The 20,172-nt window shown below is 46.8% G+C and overlaps 1 protein-coding gene across 12 annotated transcripts in view; it reads right to left on the bottom strand.

The window, feature by feature from the left end:
- The window catches only part of LOC144767498 (uncharacterized), a 1,510,898-nt gene that overhangs the window by 437,234 nt on the left and 1,053,492 nt on the right, over window positions 1-20,172 (bottom strand). The window contains exon 8 of one of the 12 annotated variants that reach the window (XM_078650912.1): window positions 12,822-13,071. The exons of the other annotated variants lie outside the window; for them this stretch is intronic. The gene's annotated coding sequence lies outside the window, so the exon portion shown is untranslated. Of the gene's footprint in view, window positions 1-12,821; window positions 13,072-20,172 lie in introns of those variants that run through there. 12 annotated transcript variants of the gene reach the window in all.

Here is a 20,172-nt window from a genome sequence, read left to right as displayed (position 1 = left end):
CCGCACTAGGGTGGATAGGGGCCAGACTACCCTGCTTGTCCTCCTGGATCTTACAGCTGCGTTTGATACCCTCTCTCCCTCGGTATTAACATCTCGACTGAGGGAGATAGGGGTGGAGGGGTCTGCACTTGGTTTGCTGACTTCATTCCTAGATCGGAGAGAACAGAGAGTCAAGCTGGGAGAGTTTCTATCTCCATCCCTTCCTGTGCATTGTGGGGTTCCTCAGGGGTCGGCACTAAGCCCGACCCTTTTTAACATCTATGTAACCCCACTAGACAGGCTTATTAGATCTTTTGGGATGGAGGTAGTCTCCTATGCCGACGACACCCAGATCCTGGTGTCTCTCGCACAATCTGTCACCTTGACTGCCTCCAATTTTAGATCTTGTATGGAGGCAGTCGCCCAATGGATGATTAACAACTCATTGAGGCTTAATGGCGAGAAGACGGAGATTCTGGTGTTCGGAGGTAAGGAGGAGATATGGTCGGCAGAATGGTGGCCCGTCCTGTTGGGAGCCTGTCCAGCACCCACGGGCCTAGCTAAGAATCTGGGTGTCCTGATTGACCCTCTGCTTAGTATGCAGCAGCAGGCAAATAGAACAATTGCTACCTGCTGGGGGGTGATTCACATTTTAAGGAAGATCAAACACTACCTGTCTCCGCAAGCGAGAAAACAAGTAGTGGTAGCTCTCATAGGGTCAAGACTGGACTATTGTACTACGCTGTATGCAGGGATCAATAAGGGCCTGCTGCAGCGCTTACAAACGGTTCAGAATGCAGCAGCGAGGTTTGTTTTAGACCTGCCCAGACGTTCCTCAGCCACTGCCGCCAGGAAACTCCTTTATTGGCTTCCGATGGAGGATAGGATCCTTTTCAAAATTCTTTGCCTGACATATGGAGCCTTGGCGACAAATAGGTCAGGAGGAATTGCTGACCTTCTGGTCCCTTATAGCCCATCCAGAAACGTACGCTCTGCCAAGAAGTCTCTACTACGTACGCCTCGCATTAGGAGAGCTAAGTGGGGGGGCAGAGCTTTCTCGACTTTAGCACCGAAATGGTGGAACACCTTACCGGATGAAATTAAGTCTCTGCCTACCCTGCACGCCTTTAGAAAGGCTTTGAAGTGTCGCCTTTTTGCCAAAGCCTACCCATAGTTTTTGTCTCTGCCTTTTTTGAGGACTCTGGTCTGTTAGGCGCCTTGATGCCTTCAGGTCTTAGTTGCGCATTATAAGTTGTTTTTCATTTCATTTCATTTCATTTCTGAAGCTTTCTAATTGAAACCCCATTACAGTGAACAGTACAGCATTTGCAGTATCTGGCTGGCATAACTGAACCATACAACAAATATGTGATTCAAAGTCTATGTTTTCTGTGGGGGATTAAGCCAAAGATGGATAACTTAATAAACAAGTCCATCTCAAACTGTGTACACAAGTACCATGATCACCGATTTAGGGAACTCACACATACGGCAAGCATCGGTCTGCAGCCGGCTGACTATCACAATGTTAATAAAATGCCATGAGGGTAGCACAGATCATATAATGACGTGTGTGACACTTTTTTTTTTTCACAGCACCTTGTATTTATAAATTGTAAACACGGGTATCCACACAATTATACACATTATTAGTTTGTATTGTATAATTGTGAATGTAACAATTGCCAATACACTGCCGAAGAGAGGGGGTAGTAACAGAATCTATGTCACAAGCCAACATAATTGTCATACCCAAAGAAGGCAAAGACTCACAATGGCCCAAAAACTACCGCCCCATCTAACTAATAAACTTAGATTGCAAGTTATACGCCAAAATCCTAGCAACAGGACTAAACAAAGTGCTCCCTCAGTTGATTGGTAATACACAGGTAGGCTACCTCAAAACACGCATGTCTCATGACAACACAAGACTCCTCTGCCAGGTTATAGAGCACTCCTCTAAATCATATAACTCGACGGTAGCAATTACGCTAGACGCAGAAAAGGCCTTTGGCAGAGTATCCTGGCCTTTCCTAGAGGAGAGCATGCAAGCATAAAGCCTAGGAGATAGCTTCACGAAGAAAGTCATGGCACAGTACAAAAGCCACAAAGCACAGATAGCTATTAATGGAGCATCATCGGCCCAATTTAATCTCAAAAGGGGGACGAGACAAGGATGCCCGTTATCCCCGCTGCTGTTCCTACTAGCACTTGAACCCCTGATTAGGAACATCCTAGCAAACAGAAACATAGCGGGCGTAACCATCAACAACACCACAGCCAAACTTGCAGCCTACGCGGATGACTTACTCATAATAACGGACGACCCCGTTCACTCCATACCAGCACTCATGCACACCATTGAAACGTACGCAAAACACTCGGGATACAAACTCAACAGAGACGCTTCGGAATGCATGCCCCTCAACATACACACAACCAGAGAGGTAATAGAAACCTCAGGGCTGGCCTGGCAATCTGGGTTTGTCAAATATCTAGGTATCCAATTCGGAAAAAGCCTAAGAATCACTCAAGAACAAAATGAGAAAACTACCCTAGAAAAGATCAAAGGGCTACTGGAAAACTGGTCGCCCAAGTTCATCACCTGGTGGGGCAGAATAGACACCGTAAAGATGATGATCTCTCCCATAGTAAACTACCTAGCAGGAATGCTTCCCCTGGCTCTTACGGATAAATTCCACAAAAAGATAGACCAAATGTTAAACAAATTTATATGTAGAGATGAGAAACCTAGAACAGACCTCCCAAAACTAAGACTAGAGAAAAAGCTAGGAGGTCTCAACGTGGCGGACCTGAGAACCTTCCAGTCAGCCTTCATAGCCAGGCAAGGAATGCACTGGGCACTTCCGAAACAGCTATACACACCACCCTGGCTCTCTATAGAGAAAGCCATCCTAAATAACGTGGACCCTTTAACTCTCCTCACCGCCAACAAGCAGGAACAAAAGAACAACCCGATCTTTAAGATCACTAGGCAAGTGCTGCTCAAAGTAGACCAGAAGCTCGAGTATAGCATCCAAAACCCGTACTGGGAAACACTCTGGGCAAACCCCAAGATTAAATACAGGGGGAACCCCCTCGACATAGAGTCATGGAGAAAGCTAGGATTCTCTTACCCAGCTCAGTTGGAAGCTGAGGGGTTACCCCACACCTTCAACAGCCTGAAAACATGACACGACCTCCCTGACGTAGAACTATACAATTTCCTAGTAATCAAAACAGCCTTAACAAAATCAAAATTAACCAAGCACAAACCCTCAATCTTTCAGTACATGGAAAACATAAACAAGGCAGGCCACCAGGTCTCACACTTGTACAAACTCCTCCGCCCTGTCTCCTCCAAACTCAACGCCAAGAACACCACCTACTGGGAAACTCAGCTAGGCTCCAATCTCACTGAACAAGAACTACAAGCCTTTTGGGGGGCCCCATCAAAAAAATGATATCCCCAGTGCTAGCACAGACGAAATTCTGGCTATTACACCAAGCATATTGGACACCTGCTCGTCTAGCATCGATAGGCCTGAGAGACGACAGCTGCTGGAATTGCAGCACAGAAAAGTGAGACCTCGCACACCTCATCTTCCACTGTAGTAAGGTCAGCAAATTCTGGGGGAAGGTGTTCAGCTTCATCAACAAAGCCCTAGGCTGTACTCTAGAACAAACATTTGCCACAACTACCACAGTTCACATCACAGCAGATATAGCCACACAACAGGACAGAAACCTCCTGGACTTCCTCCTGACGACAGCAGTCAAAACACTGCTAGCCAAATGGAAGGACACCACCAAAGCCACATTTAAGGGGAGGCTGAACTGGGTGACATTTCTCAGAGGGGCGGACAACACAACACTAAGACACACACCATGGAGGAACCCCAACCGAGAGATGTGGTCAACACAAGACAACTTCCTTAATCCATACAAACCCCCATAAACAACAGAATACGCCATACCAGCTAAACACAACCCCAAGAGGATCCGGCGGTCTATCGCGAAACAACCGCCCATCACTTCTATGTTCTGTATTTACGTTTTATGTACCTACTTGTTACGCGTCCAATCGCAATAACCTATATGCTATCCTATATGTGCGCAAGACTGTGGGACAGACAAGCGAAGACTGTATGACCAATCATTCAGTCACAATCGAACACAGACACCACCGCATGCCGAAGATCCCTATGTGTATGCCCGAGAAACTTGATATTTGTTATATGTGACATCGTATTCTGTAATGTGTAAATACCAATAAAAATATTAGGAAAAAAAAAAGAAATTCCCCCGTAATAGTAAGTTCAGCTAACTATATAACTCGCGCCACCGCAATGCACTGCTGATGACGTCACATATTAAATCATTCATGACATGGTCAGTGACATCACTGATGACATCATAGATGACATCATCCACATCAAAATCTGATGCACTTCCTCACACTCTAATATAATCTTTGATACACCCACTGTAAAATACAGACTACCATTTTCGAAACCATCGACACACCAATACCAGTTACTACATACGCACTCACTGATTCCTAGGTCTACACATATCCACTCATTCACCCATACAATGACTCATACATACAGTCACTCATTAAACCAACACTATCATATGCACTCATACACCTATACAGACACTCACACATCACCACTCATCCATGGAGTTACTCACACACCTAGTCAGTCATGCAAAGAATCAATCACACTCCCATTTCCTCACCTATATAGTTATACACACACCACCTCACTTATTCAAACATATACTAACACATACTTACTCTCTTATACAATTACTGATACAAGTGCACACTCATCCATACTGCCACTCTCACATACACTGCCTTTTATATATGTAGTTACTTGGACATGTACCACTGAGACATCCAATCGCTCACCAACACACCCATACAGACACTCACCCACCCATACAGCTGCTTCCACATGCACGTTTGAACCCATACACCCAGTGAATCAACCACTCACAAAACTATGCATAGAGTCACACACCTCCCACCCACCCACACACATACTCTGTCTCCCATACAAATACTCAGGCAACCAATCAATAACCCATATAGACACTCATGTAGCTATTGACCAACACATGCAGCAGCTTACACAACAACAGACATACTGATACACACATTCAGATAGTTTAGTAACTAACCCATGCATTCAGTAAGATACATTTATTCACTCACTTATACAGTCAGTCACGCAACTACTAAATCCTTCATCCAGACACTTATACACCCACTCATTCTTCAATACACCTTGACATATATAGAAAACATATTTAAACTTTACAGAAACACACAGTCACTGGATGATGTCATCAGTGATGTCATTCGAGATGTCAACAGTGATGTCATCAGTAATGTCACTGACTATGTCATGAATGATGTAATATGTGACATCATCAGCAGTGCATTGCGGGGGCGCGAGTTATAGTTAGCTGAACTAACTATAACGGGGGAATTTCTATGGTTTTGTACAAGTGAAATGTCCAACTATAACGTCCCTGAAACCTATGGTTTTTTCAGTGAATATGTATGTATATAGATATATAAACATATGATATGCACCACTCCAAAGCATTTTGAAAGGAAGCATGAAAGATGAATAACAAGACTGATGTCTTTACAAAGGTGCCAGTGATAAATAATAAAATATAAAGCCTAATAAGAATAGTGTCGTGGAGAGGATGATATAGCCATACAGCAAGAGGGGCCGACTTTGAAGCTGGGGAAGTGGTTTCGAGTTGCAACAAGGGACGTTCAACATCCTGTGATTCTGGGCAAATCATTTATTGTTCTGATGCGTAGTTAAAAAAAAAAAAATGGTCCCGTATGTAACGCAACTGATGTGAAGTTGTATATATGTACACAGGAACTAATATATATTTTTTTTTGACATTAGACCCTTAGGATTCGTGCTGTTGTTTTGTATGATTGTAGATGGATGAATGGTTGGCCAGTATGAAAGTTTGGATGTATTGTAAACTTTGTAAATTGTTTTGTATATTATGAATCATTTATAAATATTTAATTGCATTTTTTTGTTCTGGTAGTATATACACTAAAATCAAGTTGGGTATTCATGAAAATAAATCTTGTTCCACTAGTGTTAAAATAAATAAATAAACTAGTGACGTAAATTTAAAAACGGACCTTTATGCTTTTTTTCATATAGGTTATTATTAAAATAGTGAAGTAATATCCAGGGCCTCATTTATGAAGGCCTTGCGCCACTAGTGCGTCACTTTTTCCCATTTTAAAAGTGACGCAGCGGCGGCGCAAGACCTTCATAAATAAGGCCCCCGTATTGGCAGGTGTGTTGTTGTTTAGCAGAATCACACAACAGCAGAACAGGGCACGTGCTCGAGTGATGGGAGTTAAAAGTCGAATGGCACGTGGTTTGCAGTCAGGGCCTCTATCAGAAGCAGTGACCTGACATGGTTCCTGTAAAACAACCAATAAACTTGTTCGAAGTCTAAATCGATGCTCCCTCTTGGGCGGTGACACTCGCAACAATCCGCCGGAATTTAGAGTTTCCACACGTGAATGTAAAGCAACTGAATGAGTAACACTGGGCCTAACTCACAAATCTACCTACCTGCACACGAAGTGAAACCCTGGTGGTGAGAAATACCAGCATATATGAGGTAACAATGCGAGCCCATTCACAGGACAGTAATTGTGAGATTATGACTACACAAACTGATTTACTCCCGCTTAAAATGACACCAGCAAGGCAGCTTTTAATTAGGAGTAAATAGTCTCAGAGGGGTGGTTTGTTTGTAGGCGCTGGGTCATAGTGACGCATGCAAAAGGTGGCGAAAAACCCCAAACTTGCAAGTTTTTGTGCATTCACAAAACGCGTGCAGGTAGTAAACCACCACGGAAAAGATGCAGGTTTACTGCTGTTGAAGGGACAGGAGAAATATTCCTGCATGGATGTCTAAACAAAAACCTCAGCAAATTGAAGTTTGCTTTCGTCCTGCATTTCCATATGCAGAAATGCATTCTATGCAGGGCTATAAACGTTCATGTTAGTACACGCAATACTCCTGGCCACCAGCGACTGTCGCGGATTCTATAAACATACACCAAAAAGTCTTTAAGACTTTCATGGAAGTCAAAAATGTACCCAAATCATGGGAGTAAACCTACAATCATGCATTTCTTAACTGGGACGTTTGTCCTCCGTAGTTTCGCACTTGAATATTTCGTCTAAGGGGATAGAGAAAGGGGCAGCATTTTTCGTTATTTAACATTAGTTAACAAAACAACTTCTTGTTTTTAAGTTCCATTTCATATCACAGATGTGTCATCTCTAAAGGCCACGAATTGTTCAACCTCATGAAAAAGAAGGACTGGGTGGCATTTCAGGAATCGAACTCGTGACCTAAAGTTCACACCTTTCTCAGGAACCGGCTTGTGTATCTGATATAGCGCGAATTTAGATCTACAGAGCAGCTGGGCGCTTTACACCCAACCTTTTCAAGGCAGTACGTGCGTCTTACCCTTAAAATTGGTGAGGACATGGTACTGTTTTACTTTACACAGGCTCACAATTTAAGACTCAGAGTGATTTGTCATATGTCCAGGATCACACAATTTTTGGCCAAGCGACTATACACTACTTTCTCCACATCCACAGACATGACGTTCTTGCATTTGCAATAAATTGTGGACCTCAAATTTAGGGGGTCATTATGATGGCGGATTTCCCGCATACTCCGGGCCGGCGGAAGCCACCGCCGGCCCGGAGTATGCGGGAAATCCGCCGAGGAGGCCTGAAAGACCCACCGCCAAATCAGGATGGCTGGTGTGTCTCACAATCTGTCTGCCGCTTTTCCGCCGCGGTCGGAAGGCGACCACGGCGGAAAAGCACTAACATGGCTGGCGGTGTCTATCAGACACCGCCAGCCATATTAGGATGCAGGGAAAGTAATGCTTTTCCGCGGCGGGTTTTCCGCCGTGGAAAAGCATACGGACAATCACTTTGGGGGCCCGTTGCGGGCCCCCTGGGTGAAGGTTGCGTGGGGGGTGCACATGGGGGGTACCTATGGTACCCCCCTGCCTTTGCGTGCACGAAGCGGCAGGCACCGCGCGGTGCCTGCCGCTTTGTGCATGCAAATGCACAGCTTTCGTTTTTTACATTGCGGCGGGTGCTGCTTCAAGCAGCAGCCGCCGCAATGTAAAACATACAGGATGTGACCGCCAGGGTGGCGGTCACATCCTAATTGCCATGGAGGGACCGCCGCTGCCCCTGCAGACGGTCCCTCCTACTCAGGGGTGGCGGACGGACGCAAGTCCGTCCGCCATCCTAATCGGCCCCTTAGTATGCACTGATTTTTTTAAAATAACCAATAAATATTGTAATGTTTTCTTCTGAACTGGGTACACAGTAAAGTATATGATAATATTTTTGGTAGGTCTGTCTCGAACAAAAGTCTGCAACTCCTACCAATGGCTGCTGAGCTCGTGCTCCATGAAACCCGCAGGCATTATGCAAGTGCTTAATGAATGAATGAATGAAATACATCTCTGAGACAGATCTGCCCGTGAAGTTGCTGGGGGGGAGGGAGGGCAGCTTGGTGTGCGTGCCTGTCTTGCAGCTCTAAGCCATCCCCACTACCCTCCCAAGCGTCGCGAGGCGTGCTTGAAGCACGCAATTAGCGAGCGGTGAGAAAGGAGCGCTCCTTCCCATGAAGTGCTTCTAAGTGCAGCTTTTAAGCCTCCTTAAGGGTTAATGTTTGGCTGTCGGATGTCAACCATTTCATAATGGGTCTTGGGTGAGGATTCCACTGCGCGGGAGGTGTCGGGAATGTCTCCATGCCCACCAGCAACCCCACACCTGCGGGCCCCAGCGCTCCCCCGAGGGATACTTGACATTCCTCCCTCTGTGGCCAAGGTGTGCAGATGCAAACACAAAACTGGGGGCCTTGGAGGCCCCCCCACACATTTAAAAATTAGCCCCAGGGGTGGCAGTCCCAGGGGCTGCGTTGCCCCTTCCCCCCCCCCTCCATCCCCGCAGCTCCTAAATCAAGCCCCGGGGAGGTGGCGGTCCCTGGGGCAGTGTGGGGGGATTGGGGCCCCCCACAAATTTTTTTCAGTGCCCCCGGGAACTGGCCCACCCGGGGGCTTCAATACAACGAAGCGCAGGAGTCCGTACTTTGTCTTTTTTAATTTTCTCAGCCAGATTCGCGCACCCAGCGCGAATTCGGTTGATTTTAAATTTGGAAAAAAAATGCTATTTTGGGCTCTGGGGGTCCTTGTGGGACCCCCTGAGCAGGCCTAGGGGGTCAGGGTGTTTCTACCCTGCCCCCTTTTCTTGTTTTACGCGTTTGTTTTTCTGTTTTCTTGTGACTCTGTTCTACCGAGTAACAAGATGGCTGCCAACACTTCCTGATTTGGAGTGTTGACAGCCAGTTAGAATAAAGCTCGTGGTAGGGAGGGTCCGCGGATCTACCGCGCCTCTAGATATCGAAAATTTTATTTTCTCAGCAACTACTGAACGGATTTACACCATTTAAAAGAAAGGACGCTTTCTGAACCAAGCACTACCGTTTTTGGCAAATTTGATGTAAATCCATTGAGCAGTTCGAGCTGTAGCAGTGTCTAAAATTTGCTATTGGAAATTGATTTTCCGACCTCAGGGAGCCCGCGCTTCCTTTTTTAAAATTTTCTCGGCCGGAATCGCGCACCCAGCGCGAATTCGGCCGATTTTATATTTTAAAAAAATGCTATTTTGGGCCCTGGGGGTTCTTGTGGGACCCCCTGAGCAGGCCTAGGGGGTTAGGATGTTTCTACCTTGCCTCCTTTTCTTGTTTTATGCGTTTTATTTTTCTGTTTTCTTGTGACTCGGTTCTACCGAGTCACAAGATGGCTGCCAACACTTCCTGGGCACAAGAAATCAGTGAAACTAAGGCGCAAAACTCAAAAAGGGGGCAGGGTAGAAACACCCTCACCCCCTAGGCCTGCTTAGAGGGTCCCACAAGGACCCTAGGGCCAAATAATGTGTTTTTTTGTTTTAAAATCAGCAAAATCCACGGATCCTGCTGAAAAAAAAAAAGAAGCGCAAGCAGGACCAAGTTCCGGGGGCAATATTTATATGTAATGGGGAGCCTAGAGGGGCCCCAGCCCCGGGGACCGCCACCCCCTGGGGCTTTAATATAATATGTGTGGGGGGCTCACAGCCCCCCCAGCCCAGGGTACCGCCACCCCCCGGGGCTTCAACAAAATAAGGGTGGGGAGGTCAAAGGCCCCCCCAAGCCCCGCGAACCGCTACCCCTGGGGCTTTAAGAATATATTTGTGGGGGGCTCATGGCGACCCCACAGCTCCCCATGTGGAAAAGCAATGCCGGCTCCCGAGGGACGCGGGGAGCCGGCGGGACCGCGGGGGTATTGAGGACCATCCCCATGGTCCACAACGGAGAGGGCCATCCCCGGGGGATGGGATCCCCGGGAATACAAGTGGCCCGGGAGGGGGGCCAAACAGCCCCCCTCCCCAAAATGTTAATTAAAAAAATAAATAAAAAACAAAGGCCGTCCCCGGGGGATGGGGTCCCCGGGGCCATAAGTGGCCTGAGGAGGGGGCAACGCAGCCCCCCTCCAAAAATATTAAAATAAAAAAAGGCCATGCCCCGGGGGATGGAATCCCCGGGGCGATTAAGGCCTCGTGAGTGGAGCCACGTGGCCCCCTTCCAAATAAAAAAAAAATAATAATAATAAAAATTAGGGGGTAGGCCCTGGGTTATGGGGACCCCAGGGCCAATAAATTAGTAAAAGCAGGGAGGTCACACAGCCCCCCATTGTTAAAAAAAAAAGACTTGCACTTGCATCACGCCGGAGGCCATGCCCCCTCCAAGCAGCACTCTGCAAACGCCCCCCCTGGCGCGTTTGCAGGTGAGGAACTTATTCCCCTTGAATACTGGGGGTCCCTGGGGGCCAACTAGCCCACCAGGAACCTCCAGTATGCGCCAGGGGGTCGCATTGCAGAGAGGTGTTCTGAGGCCATGCCCCTTTTTACACCTCTCTGCAACGCAGCTCTGTGGCGCTTAATGGAGGTAGCTGCGGGGCTAGTTGCACCCCAGGGACCCTCAGGATTCAAGAGGAATTAATCCCCCAAATAAAATGCGCCACAGGCGCGTTTGCACAGTGGTGAAGGGAGGGGGCGGGGGCCTGAGGTGACATGTGTGCAAACACGCCCTGTGGTGCTTTTTAGGTTGAGGAATTAATACCTCTTCAATCCTGAGGGTCCCTGGGTGCCTACTAGACCACCAGGCACCTCCAGTAAGCTCCACATAGTGGAGGTACCTGGTGGGCTAGTTGGCCCCCATGGACCCTCAGGATTGAGGAGGAATTCATTCTCCAACTTAAAACGTGCCATATGGCGTGTTTGCAGACATGTCACCTCAGGCCACGCCCCCTTCCTTCACTATTGTGCAAACGCGCAGCGTGGCGAGTTGTAAGTTGGGGGATTAATCCTCTTTCAATACTGAGGGTCCCTGAGGGCCAACTAGCCCAACAGGTATCTCCAGTATGCGCCAGGGAGCTTTGTTGCAGTGAGGTGTTCATAGGCCACGCCCCTTTTTACACCTCTCTGCATCCCAGCTCTGTGGCGCTTACTGGAGATACCTAGTGGGCTAGTTTGAGCCTAGGGACCCTTAGGATTCAAGGAGACTAAATCTCTTACACAGTGGTGAGGAGAGGGGACGGGGCCTGAGGTGACATGTGCAAACACGCCCTGTGGCGCGTTTTAAGTTGGGGAAATAATTCCCCTTCAATCCTGAGGAACCCTGGGGCCCAACTATCCCACCAGGTGCTACCAGTAAGCGCCACTGCGCTGCGTTGCAGAGAGGTGGTGCAGGCCGTGCCCCTTTTACACCTCTCTGCAATGGCGCTTACTGGAGGTACTTAGTGGGCTAATTTGCCCCTAGGGACCCTCAGGATTCAAGGGGACTTAATCTCCCAATTTAAAACGACCACAGGGCGTGTTTACACAGTGGGGAAGGGGCCTACGGTGACTGTGCAAACACGCCCTATGACGCGTTTTAAGTTGGGGAAATAATTCCCCTTCAATCCTGAGGGCCCCTGGGTGCTAACTAGTTCACCAGTTGCTTCCAGTAAGTGCCACTGCGCTGCATTGCAGAGAGGTGGTCCAGGCCGTGCCACTTTTTACACATCTCTGCAACGCGGCTCTGTGGCGCTTACTGGAGGTACTTAGTGGGCTAGTTGTTCCCTAGGGACCCTCAGGATTCAAATGAACTTAATATCCCAACTTAAAACGGCCACAGTACGTGTTTACACAGTGGTGAAGGGAGGGGACAGGGCATGATGTGACGTGTGATAACATGCCCTGTGACGCGTTTCAAGTTGGTGAAATAATTCGCCTTTAATACTGAGGGCCCATGGGGGCCAACTAGACCACCAGGTGCTTCCAGTAAGCGCCACTGCGCTGCGTTGCAGAGAGGTGGTCCAGGCCGGGCCCATTTTTACACCTCTCTGCAAGGCAGCTCCGTGGCGCTAATTGGAGATACCTGGTGGGCTAATTGTACCCAAGGGACACTCAGGATTCAAGGGTACTTTATCTACCAAATTAAAACGGCAACAGGGCGTGTTTGCACACGTCAGCTCAGCCCCCCCTCCCTTCACCAGTGTGCAAACGCACCATGTGGCGCATTCTAAGAGGTAGTTTTAATCCCTCTGCCCATTTATATACTAGGGGCTTACAGAGGAGGTCATGCTATTAACAGGGCTACAACAACGCATAGTGTTCCCTAGTGTATGTAGGTGTTTTAACTGTATTCTAAGTGTCTTTTAGTATAGCACTGGCTCTAGGACTGGTTAGTCAGAGTCAGTTACCACAAGTACCCATCTGAAAAAGGTGAGGGTACAGGATGATTTTGCAACAAGGACTCTTTCCGCTCCTCTGTTCTTTCTGCATGTCTTCCTTCTTCCTGCACTTTTCTTCGTGTTTGAGGACACCTGTTGCTTCTTTCTGCATTTCTTTTTTTTCTTTCTGTGGGTTTTTTCTTCTTTCTTCACATGTCCTACCTCTGTTAACATAGTTAGAAACTAGCATTTAAAAAACCTTTTAAATTCACTTAAAAAAACCATAGGTTTCAGTCACGTTAAAGTTAGAAATTAGCGTTTAAAAAACCATTGAAAATCACAAAAAAAAACATAGGTTTCAGGCATGTTATTAGTGAGGAATTAGCATTTAAAAAACCTTAGAAATTCACTGAAAAAACCATAGTGATGTCACTGACCATGTCATGAGTGATGTAATATGTGACGTCATCAGCAGTGCATTGCAAGCGCGCGAGTTATAGTTAGCTGAACTAACTATAACGGGGGAATTTCAATGGTTTTGTACGAGTTAAATGTCCAGCTAACTATACGCCCCTGAAACCTATGTTTTTTTCCCGGTGAATATATATATATATATATGCACAAAAGTCCTTCCCAAATTGAAAAGGCGGAGACCAGCACGGGGACAGGTGGGAAGCCTTTATTTAATCAAAATTCCACCAAGGCGAATGCATTTCGGCGTCTTTAGCCTTCGTCAGCGCCGTGGAAATAATGGGAAGAAGGAAGTGAGTCTGCACCTTTAGATGTCCTGCCGCAGCTGGGTTGGCTGCCGTTGCTCCTCCCCCTTGAATGGCTCCACCGCAGGTAGTTCGTACTGTCGGTACTCGAACTACAGGGCCCAGAATGCAAAGTTTTACCTCAGGGTCACGCGGCGTGGATGATACCAGGATATGCCATTAAACAGGGTGGTGCGCCCTCATTGTCCAGTGTTTCCCATCATGGCAAAGAAAGAGCCTCCTTCCGTCCCCACCGCACAACCACATTGCCCAGATGTCTCTTTCGCGGGGCCTGCGGCGCGTGCAGCTAGCCCAATGCAAGGAACAATGTCCTTGACACCGCGTCCATTTCACCTGGTTGTTGTGGTGGGCCCGACCGTGTCATCCCATGACCTAGTCAAAAAGCCGAAGCGTTGCCAGCAGCTCATCGGGCCTCTTGCTGTGCGGGGGTCTCCCAACACGCCACTGGCAGGCGTGTAATTTGATGCACAAAAGTCCTTCCCAAATTGAAAAGGCGGAGACCAGCACGGGGACAGGTAGGAAGCCTTTATTTAATCAAAATTCCACCAAGGCGAATGCATTGCGTCTTTAGCCTTCGTCAGCGCCGTGGAAATAATGGGAAGAAGGAAGTGAGTCTGCACCTTTAGATGTCCTGCCGCAGCTGGGTTGGCTCCCCCTTGAAGGGCTCCACCGCAGGTAGTTGGTACTGTCGGTACTCGAACTACAGGGCCCAGAATGCAAAGTTTTACCTCGGGGTCCCGCGGCGTGGATGATATATATATATATATATATATATATATATATATATATATATACATACATATACGCACAAACACACACATATATATATATATATATATATATATATATATATATATATATATATATATATATATATATATATATATATATATATATATATACCAGCATTCTAGGCACAGATTCTTGGGTCCATGTCTGCTTACTGCTCGGAGAACGAAGGAGGCGGTGAATATATATATATATATATATATATATATATCAAAGATAACCGCTTTTTACCGCCTCCTTCGTTCTCCGAGCAGTAAGTAGAGACAGACCCAAGAATCAGTGCTTAGAATGCTGGTTTATTTTCCACCATTACGCGTTTCGGGCCCCAAAGGACCTTGATCACAAGACAACGCCAGTAAGGTGAATAGACCAATTATACTATAGCACTTATGCACGCGACAGTGAACATGGAAAAAATATTTAACTTAGTCAATAGTAGATGGAACACATGTATATATATATATACTGTATAAACAGGTGTACAAATCTTCGGTGTTGTTAAGACCTCCAGGGGTCTTACTGTCCATATTTAAAATGTATCGGGTTTCTAGTTTTCGCAGAAGGTATTCTCTGTCACCATATATATATATATATATATGTATATATATATATGTATATATATATATATATGAGAGTCAGTCATGCACTCTTTATGCATTGCCATACTCTTGTAGACACTTTCACAAATATTTATGGCCTGATTTCAAGTTGGTAAAAGAATATGCCCCATTTTCTGAATGGCATGCTGAATACATATAAGATGACAATCGAAAATTTCCTTCACCACAGTCATTGTCAAGTGGAAGTAATTAAGCCAGTTAATTCTTTCCAGCACTGAACATTTACTTAAGCATTTGTCTTTTTTCTTTGGAGTTCTGCTTCTGCCACTTAAATTTGGTATTTTGACTCAAATAGAGTAAAAATGTGTTTTCAAAGTCCTCGGTGAAGACTGTGGCTGCAGCCATTTTTAAAGACAGCTCTTCAAAAAGAATAGGGCTCACTTTGCTTACCTATTGTCTTTGCCAAAACTTTTATCCTTTGCTTTGCAACATTGGCAAAATACAAAATTCTGTGCAACATTGGCAAAAAAATGACAGCTGCCAGGCCTTCCAAAAAATAAAAACGAGGGGAAAGTATATACCATTGACTGCAAGGGATGCAGGAGCAAAGGATGAGTGAATGAAGGGCAGGTGGCAGGGAAGCAACGAGGGTGAGGCCGGAGTGGGTGGTAAGCATCACACAAGTGGGAGAGAAAGAAAATGTAGGCACTCTTTTGGAATGCTTAAAAAAAGAAAACCAGAAGGCGCCGCCGGAACGCCACATTTTGTGACGTTCCATGACGCCGGAGCCTGCTCCATTTTAACGAGGCAGTGATATGCCACTCTTTTTGGCTTAATGCTGCCTCGTAAATATCGTTCCCTTTAATGCACTTTTCTGCGTTAAAGGGGCATGCAATGGGTATTGCTGGGGGCGTGTCCAGCAACATCCATGGCTTTTTGACACTGCCCCAGATTTACTAGGAATCATAAATCTGAGGCAGCGCCAAATGTAAATGTAAATGTACAGGAATTTATATAGCGCAAATCACCAAGCGGTTTCTAAGCGCTTGCTTAGGGAACCCGTCCTGGTATTCCCCTGTGAGATAACCCCGGCAGGGTATCCGCAAGGTGAAAGCCAGGCATCCCGCCGCGAGGGGCCGTTGTGGAGATTAAGCAAGCTTTTGCCCAGAGTCGCAGAGTGTGAACCTGTGAATCGAATAGGCACCGGAGCGAGAATTGTCGAGTCCATGGACATTTTAGGACTCAAGACCCCGCCGAGCCGGGAATTGAACCTTGGTCCCGGGCTGACCTCTGCTTCCTGGTCTGCCTCCTCTAACCAGTGAGCCACACTTCTCCGCCAAAAACCTATGCCTCATCAGGGGACGCGTAAAGGAGGCACACCAAGCCGGCTCCTCCTCTAGGGCGGAGCAGCATCGCCCCACTGCTTTCTCGCAGTGTGAGAAGCTGAAACATAAAATAGTAATAACTACCATTTTATATTTCTGCTTCTCGCACTGCGAGAAGGCAGAAGGGTTTGATTGCGGGCGTGCAGGTGGGTGGGGCTGCTCTGCGAGCAGTACTGGGCATGGGAGGAGTGGTGTGCCCACTCCTGAGTGCACATGACTGGTTTGGTCGGCCCGTTGGGACCGAACAAACCAGTAATGCACACTCTGCCCTTCTCCATGCAGGCTGCAATGCAGCCTACATGGAGAACATGGCCGGGCCATTAACCCCTGGCTGGGAGGCGTCCCGACCAATCACAACACTGCTTGAAGGGTTGTGATTGGCTTTGGGGTGGGACTGGGAGCTTGGCTGTCTGCTTTCTGTTCCTGCCGGAGGCAGAAGAGCAGGAGAGGAGCAGAGATAACGCGGAGCCAGGCCGGTGGGGAGGTAAGTTTAATTTTGTTTAAAATTAAATTAAACACCCCTGCGCGCGACCCCCCTCCCCGCATGACTTCTGCTCCTCACCAGCAAGTCATGCTGGCCGTGACTGGAGGCAGAACAAGGAGAAATAACTTTATTTTACCTTATTCTGTTTGCTGCATTCTGTAGCAAACATATAAAGTGCAGAAAGGTTTGCCTTCCTGCACAAAAATAATCTTCCCCTTAATACAAGGACCCTTGCACCATGGTGCAAAGGTACCTGAGTTGGCGCACAGCAGTCTACTGTGCACCGGTGCAGAGGAAAAGGACAGGAATACGCCGTATCTGGTATAAATGGCGCATTACTGCCATTTTCATTTGCGATAGGGCAGCGCAGCAGGAAGTCCTGTGGCGTTGCACTATGGAAAAACCTCATAAATTAGGCCCATAGCTCTATAAATGTGCTCAGTGGTAGGATACAAGTAAGCCAATCCAAACATAGCCAAATAGGCTATGTTTCAGGGCAGGGACAAACACAGGAAGAGGAAGGTAAGTCAGACGCAAGAACAATAGAGTAGCATTAAAGATGACCAATGGTAAGCAATGGGTGGGCTCTAAGCCCATTGTACGTTTTTGGGATGGTCCATAAGAGGTCTTTCACAAACAAGTAAAAGCTGCCTGGTAGGCGAGACCTTATGAAGTTTTAGAGCATTCCAAGTAAAATGGGCACATCTTTCCCTCTACAGTACCATCTAAAAAGATGTTGGCAACTGCAGAGAAGAGGAAAATCACTTTAACATCCTATAATCTCAAAAACAAAGGAAAAGGCTCCTGAGAGGTAACTGTCTCCACCCTCAAATTATTGTTTCCAGAAAATCCCTTTCTCTCTTAACCTGCACAGCTTTGCTTCCACTCGGACTATGCTTTCAATCATCCCAACAAATTAATTTATATTGAGTTCCCACTGCTCTGTATTTTGCAACCAACTCTGAATTGAACACTTTCACTTTCTCTATATCTGCTCCATGTTACGGGCATTTGTCTGCTATCACTAGGACACAGTGATAGGGGAACATGACTCAGTCACCGCGGCCACGTAATATCAGCGCCCACAGGCCCAAAGTAGTAACACTGGGCTCAACTCGGCGCACAAACATAGCCCTTTATGCCTGCTGGGAAGGGGCCCAGGAAGACATCACCGAGGTAGACAAGATATTGCCTGCATTGTTTACAGGGAACAAACAGCACCAAAGCTGAGATCATCCCTCGTGACCAGCCGGGTTGGAGGCAGCTGGAAGTTCTGGCAAAGAGACTGGGCGCTGAGCCCACGGAAGACATAATAATATCAGACAAGACGCTTTCAATTTGAGAAGGAACACGAGGGAGCCATAGAAGAGGAATCGAAACAGCCTCAGACAGGCAAGATGAGCTAGCTTAGTAAGAGCAGGCCAGGTACATCACAAGCGACAGGTGAAGAATGCATCCGAATAATTTTCAGTATAGACTTTCACGTAAGTGCCGTCCATCCTATTTATTGTCCTTCACAACTGCTTTTACGATACACAATTGGGAACAAGAGGTATAGAGTAAGGCAGGCACCAGAGTTCCTGCATTAGACCCCAGTGCTAGTAGGTGGACATAGCTCATCAAAAAGAAATCAAAGAGCACAGGCATTGTTTTTCAGAAATATGAGTGTATGAAGAAAACGTTTTCATATAAATCTGTTTAATCAAGTTCATGATTATTTGGAGTTTGGCAGAGTGTATACTTCAAAACATGGCGGATATCCCTTCAGTTGCAGTGTCATAGGCTATAATGCACTTGAATTATGGAGGATGTAACATCCCGCCCCGTTTGTGATGGAGTATTCCATCAGCCAAAATCTGCGTACGATGAATAGTCCATTAGTCTCTGTGAGAGCTGAGGAGGTGGGATAATTCTAAAGCTTGACTCCCTCAGGCCTCACTTGCACCTCCGTCAGGGTTTCCTGTTCATCTACTTGGTGAGTTATGGCCATGGTGGAGGAAGGGTCCAGGTTGTCTTCTGTACAGCCAGAAACATCAGAGCGTTCATAATGTTTCCATCTCTCGTATCACTGGGGAGCCTGGCGGTGATGATGATAGAGAGATGAAAAACACAGGGGCATATTATCAAGAAAGGGCGTTACATTATCGCCGCTTTTATCGGCAGGAAACTGTTGATAAAGCGGCGATAATGTGCTTGATAATATGCTCTATGGAATTCCAATTGAAGGCCATGTTAGATGTCTTCACATCTAACATGGACTTCGATTGGAATTCATAGAGCATATTATCAAGCACATTATCGCCTCTTTATCGGCAGTTTCCTGCCGATAAAAGCGGCGATAATGTAACGCCCTTTCTTAATAAAATGCCCCACAGTACTTTGCAGCTAGTATTTTAGTGAAACGTGAATGAAACATTCTTTGTCACCTGTTCATGTTCTATTTCTATAGTTTCCACTGTCCATTTTCTTACAATCCCAGTCAATGGGGATCTTTCATAAAGAAGACAACATTTCCCACTTTGGTGGTGATACCTGACCAGTACGAAATATGCTCTAATTGGGGAAGGTCGAACTCATTACTTGGTACTGAAGTGCATTGTTCTGGTGCCAGAAAGATTCACTGTCTTCTGCTGTCGAAGTGATTTGGAGACCTAATACATTTTGGTATGATGTCTTTCACTGATGACGCAAAAAAGCACAGTTGTGGGGTGCAACTGGTAGTGCAATATGGGATGTTTCTTTAGGTGCCTATGAAGTTGCTTATGGTCCATAGTGTTTGCAATTGCTCAGCGAAATACGCATAACCTTTTTGAGGTGTTTAGGTCTCGTCTGGAATTAGCATCCGAAGGATGCGTCCAGGCTGGAGACTTAATGTTGCCTGTCTCGGGGGAATGAGGGACAAAAGGGTGTTACGAGCTTTTCTCCAGGATTTGGGTGCGCGAACGCGCACGTCGGCTCCGTCCACGCGTGCGCACACAGCCAGCCACCACACAGACTGAAACATACGCGTGCTGGTTACTTTCACTTTCCATCCCCCCACCAGTCATCGGCTCTTTTTACACACGCACGCATGCATGCATGCATACATACACACACACAGACACACGTGCACACACAGGCACAAACACACACACACAGACACAGACACACTCGCACACACACATGCGCGCACACATCCCCCCCCTCACACACCACTCACCGAGTTCTTTTCGTGTGTCCCTCTCTCCCTCGGCAGGCAGCGGGTAATCCTCAGCAGCAGGCGGGGCTCTCCACGAGCACGGGAGCCCCGCTAGCTGACACGCAAATCTTCCGGCTGACGGGCACAGGAGCG

Source organism: Lissotriton helveticus, chromosome 7, assembly GCF_964261635.1.
Source record: "Lissotriton helveticus chromosome 7, aLisHel1.1, whole genome shotgun sequence".
Taxonomy (NCBI): domain Eukaryota; kingdom Metazoa; phylum Chordata; class Amphibia; order Caudata; family Salamandridae; genus Lissotriton; species Lissotriton helveticus.
Note: the sequence above shows the minus strand (reverse complement) of the source record. Positions and strands in the feature narration are given on the sequence as shown.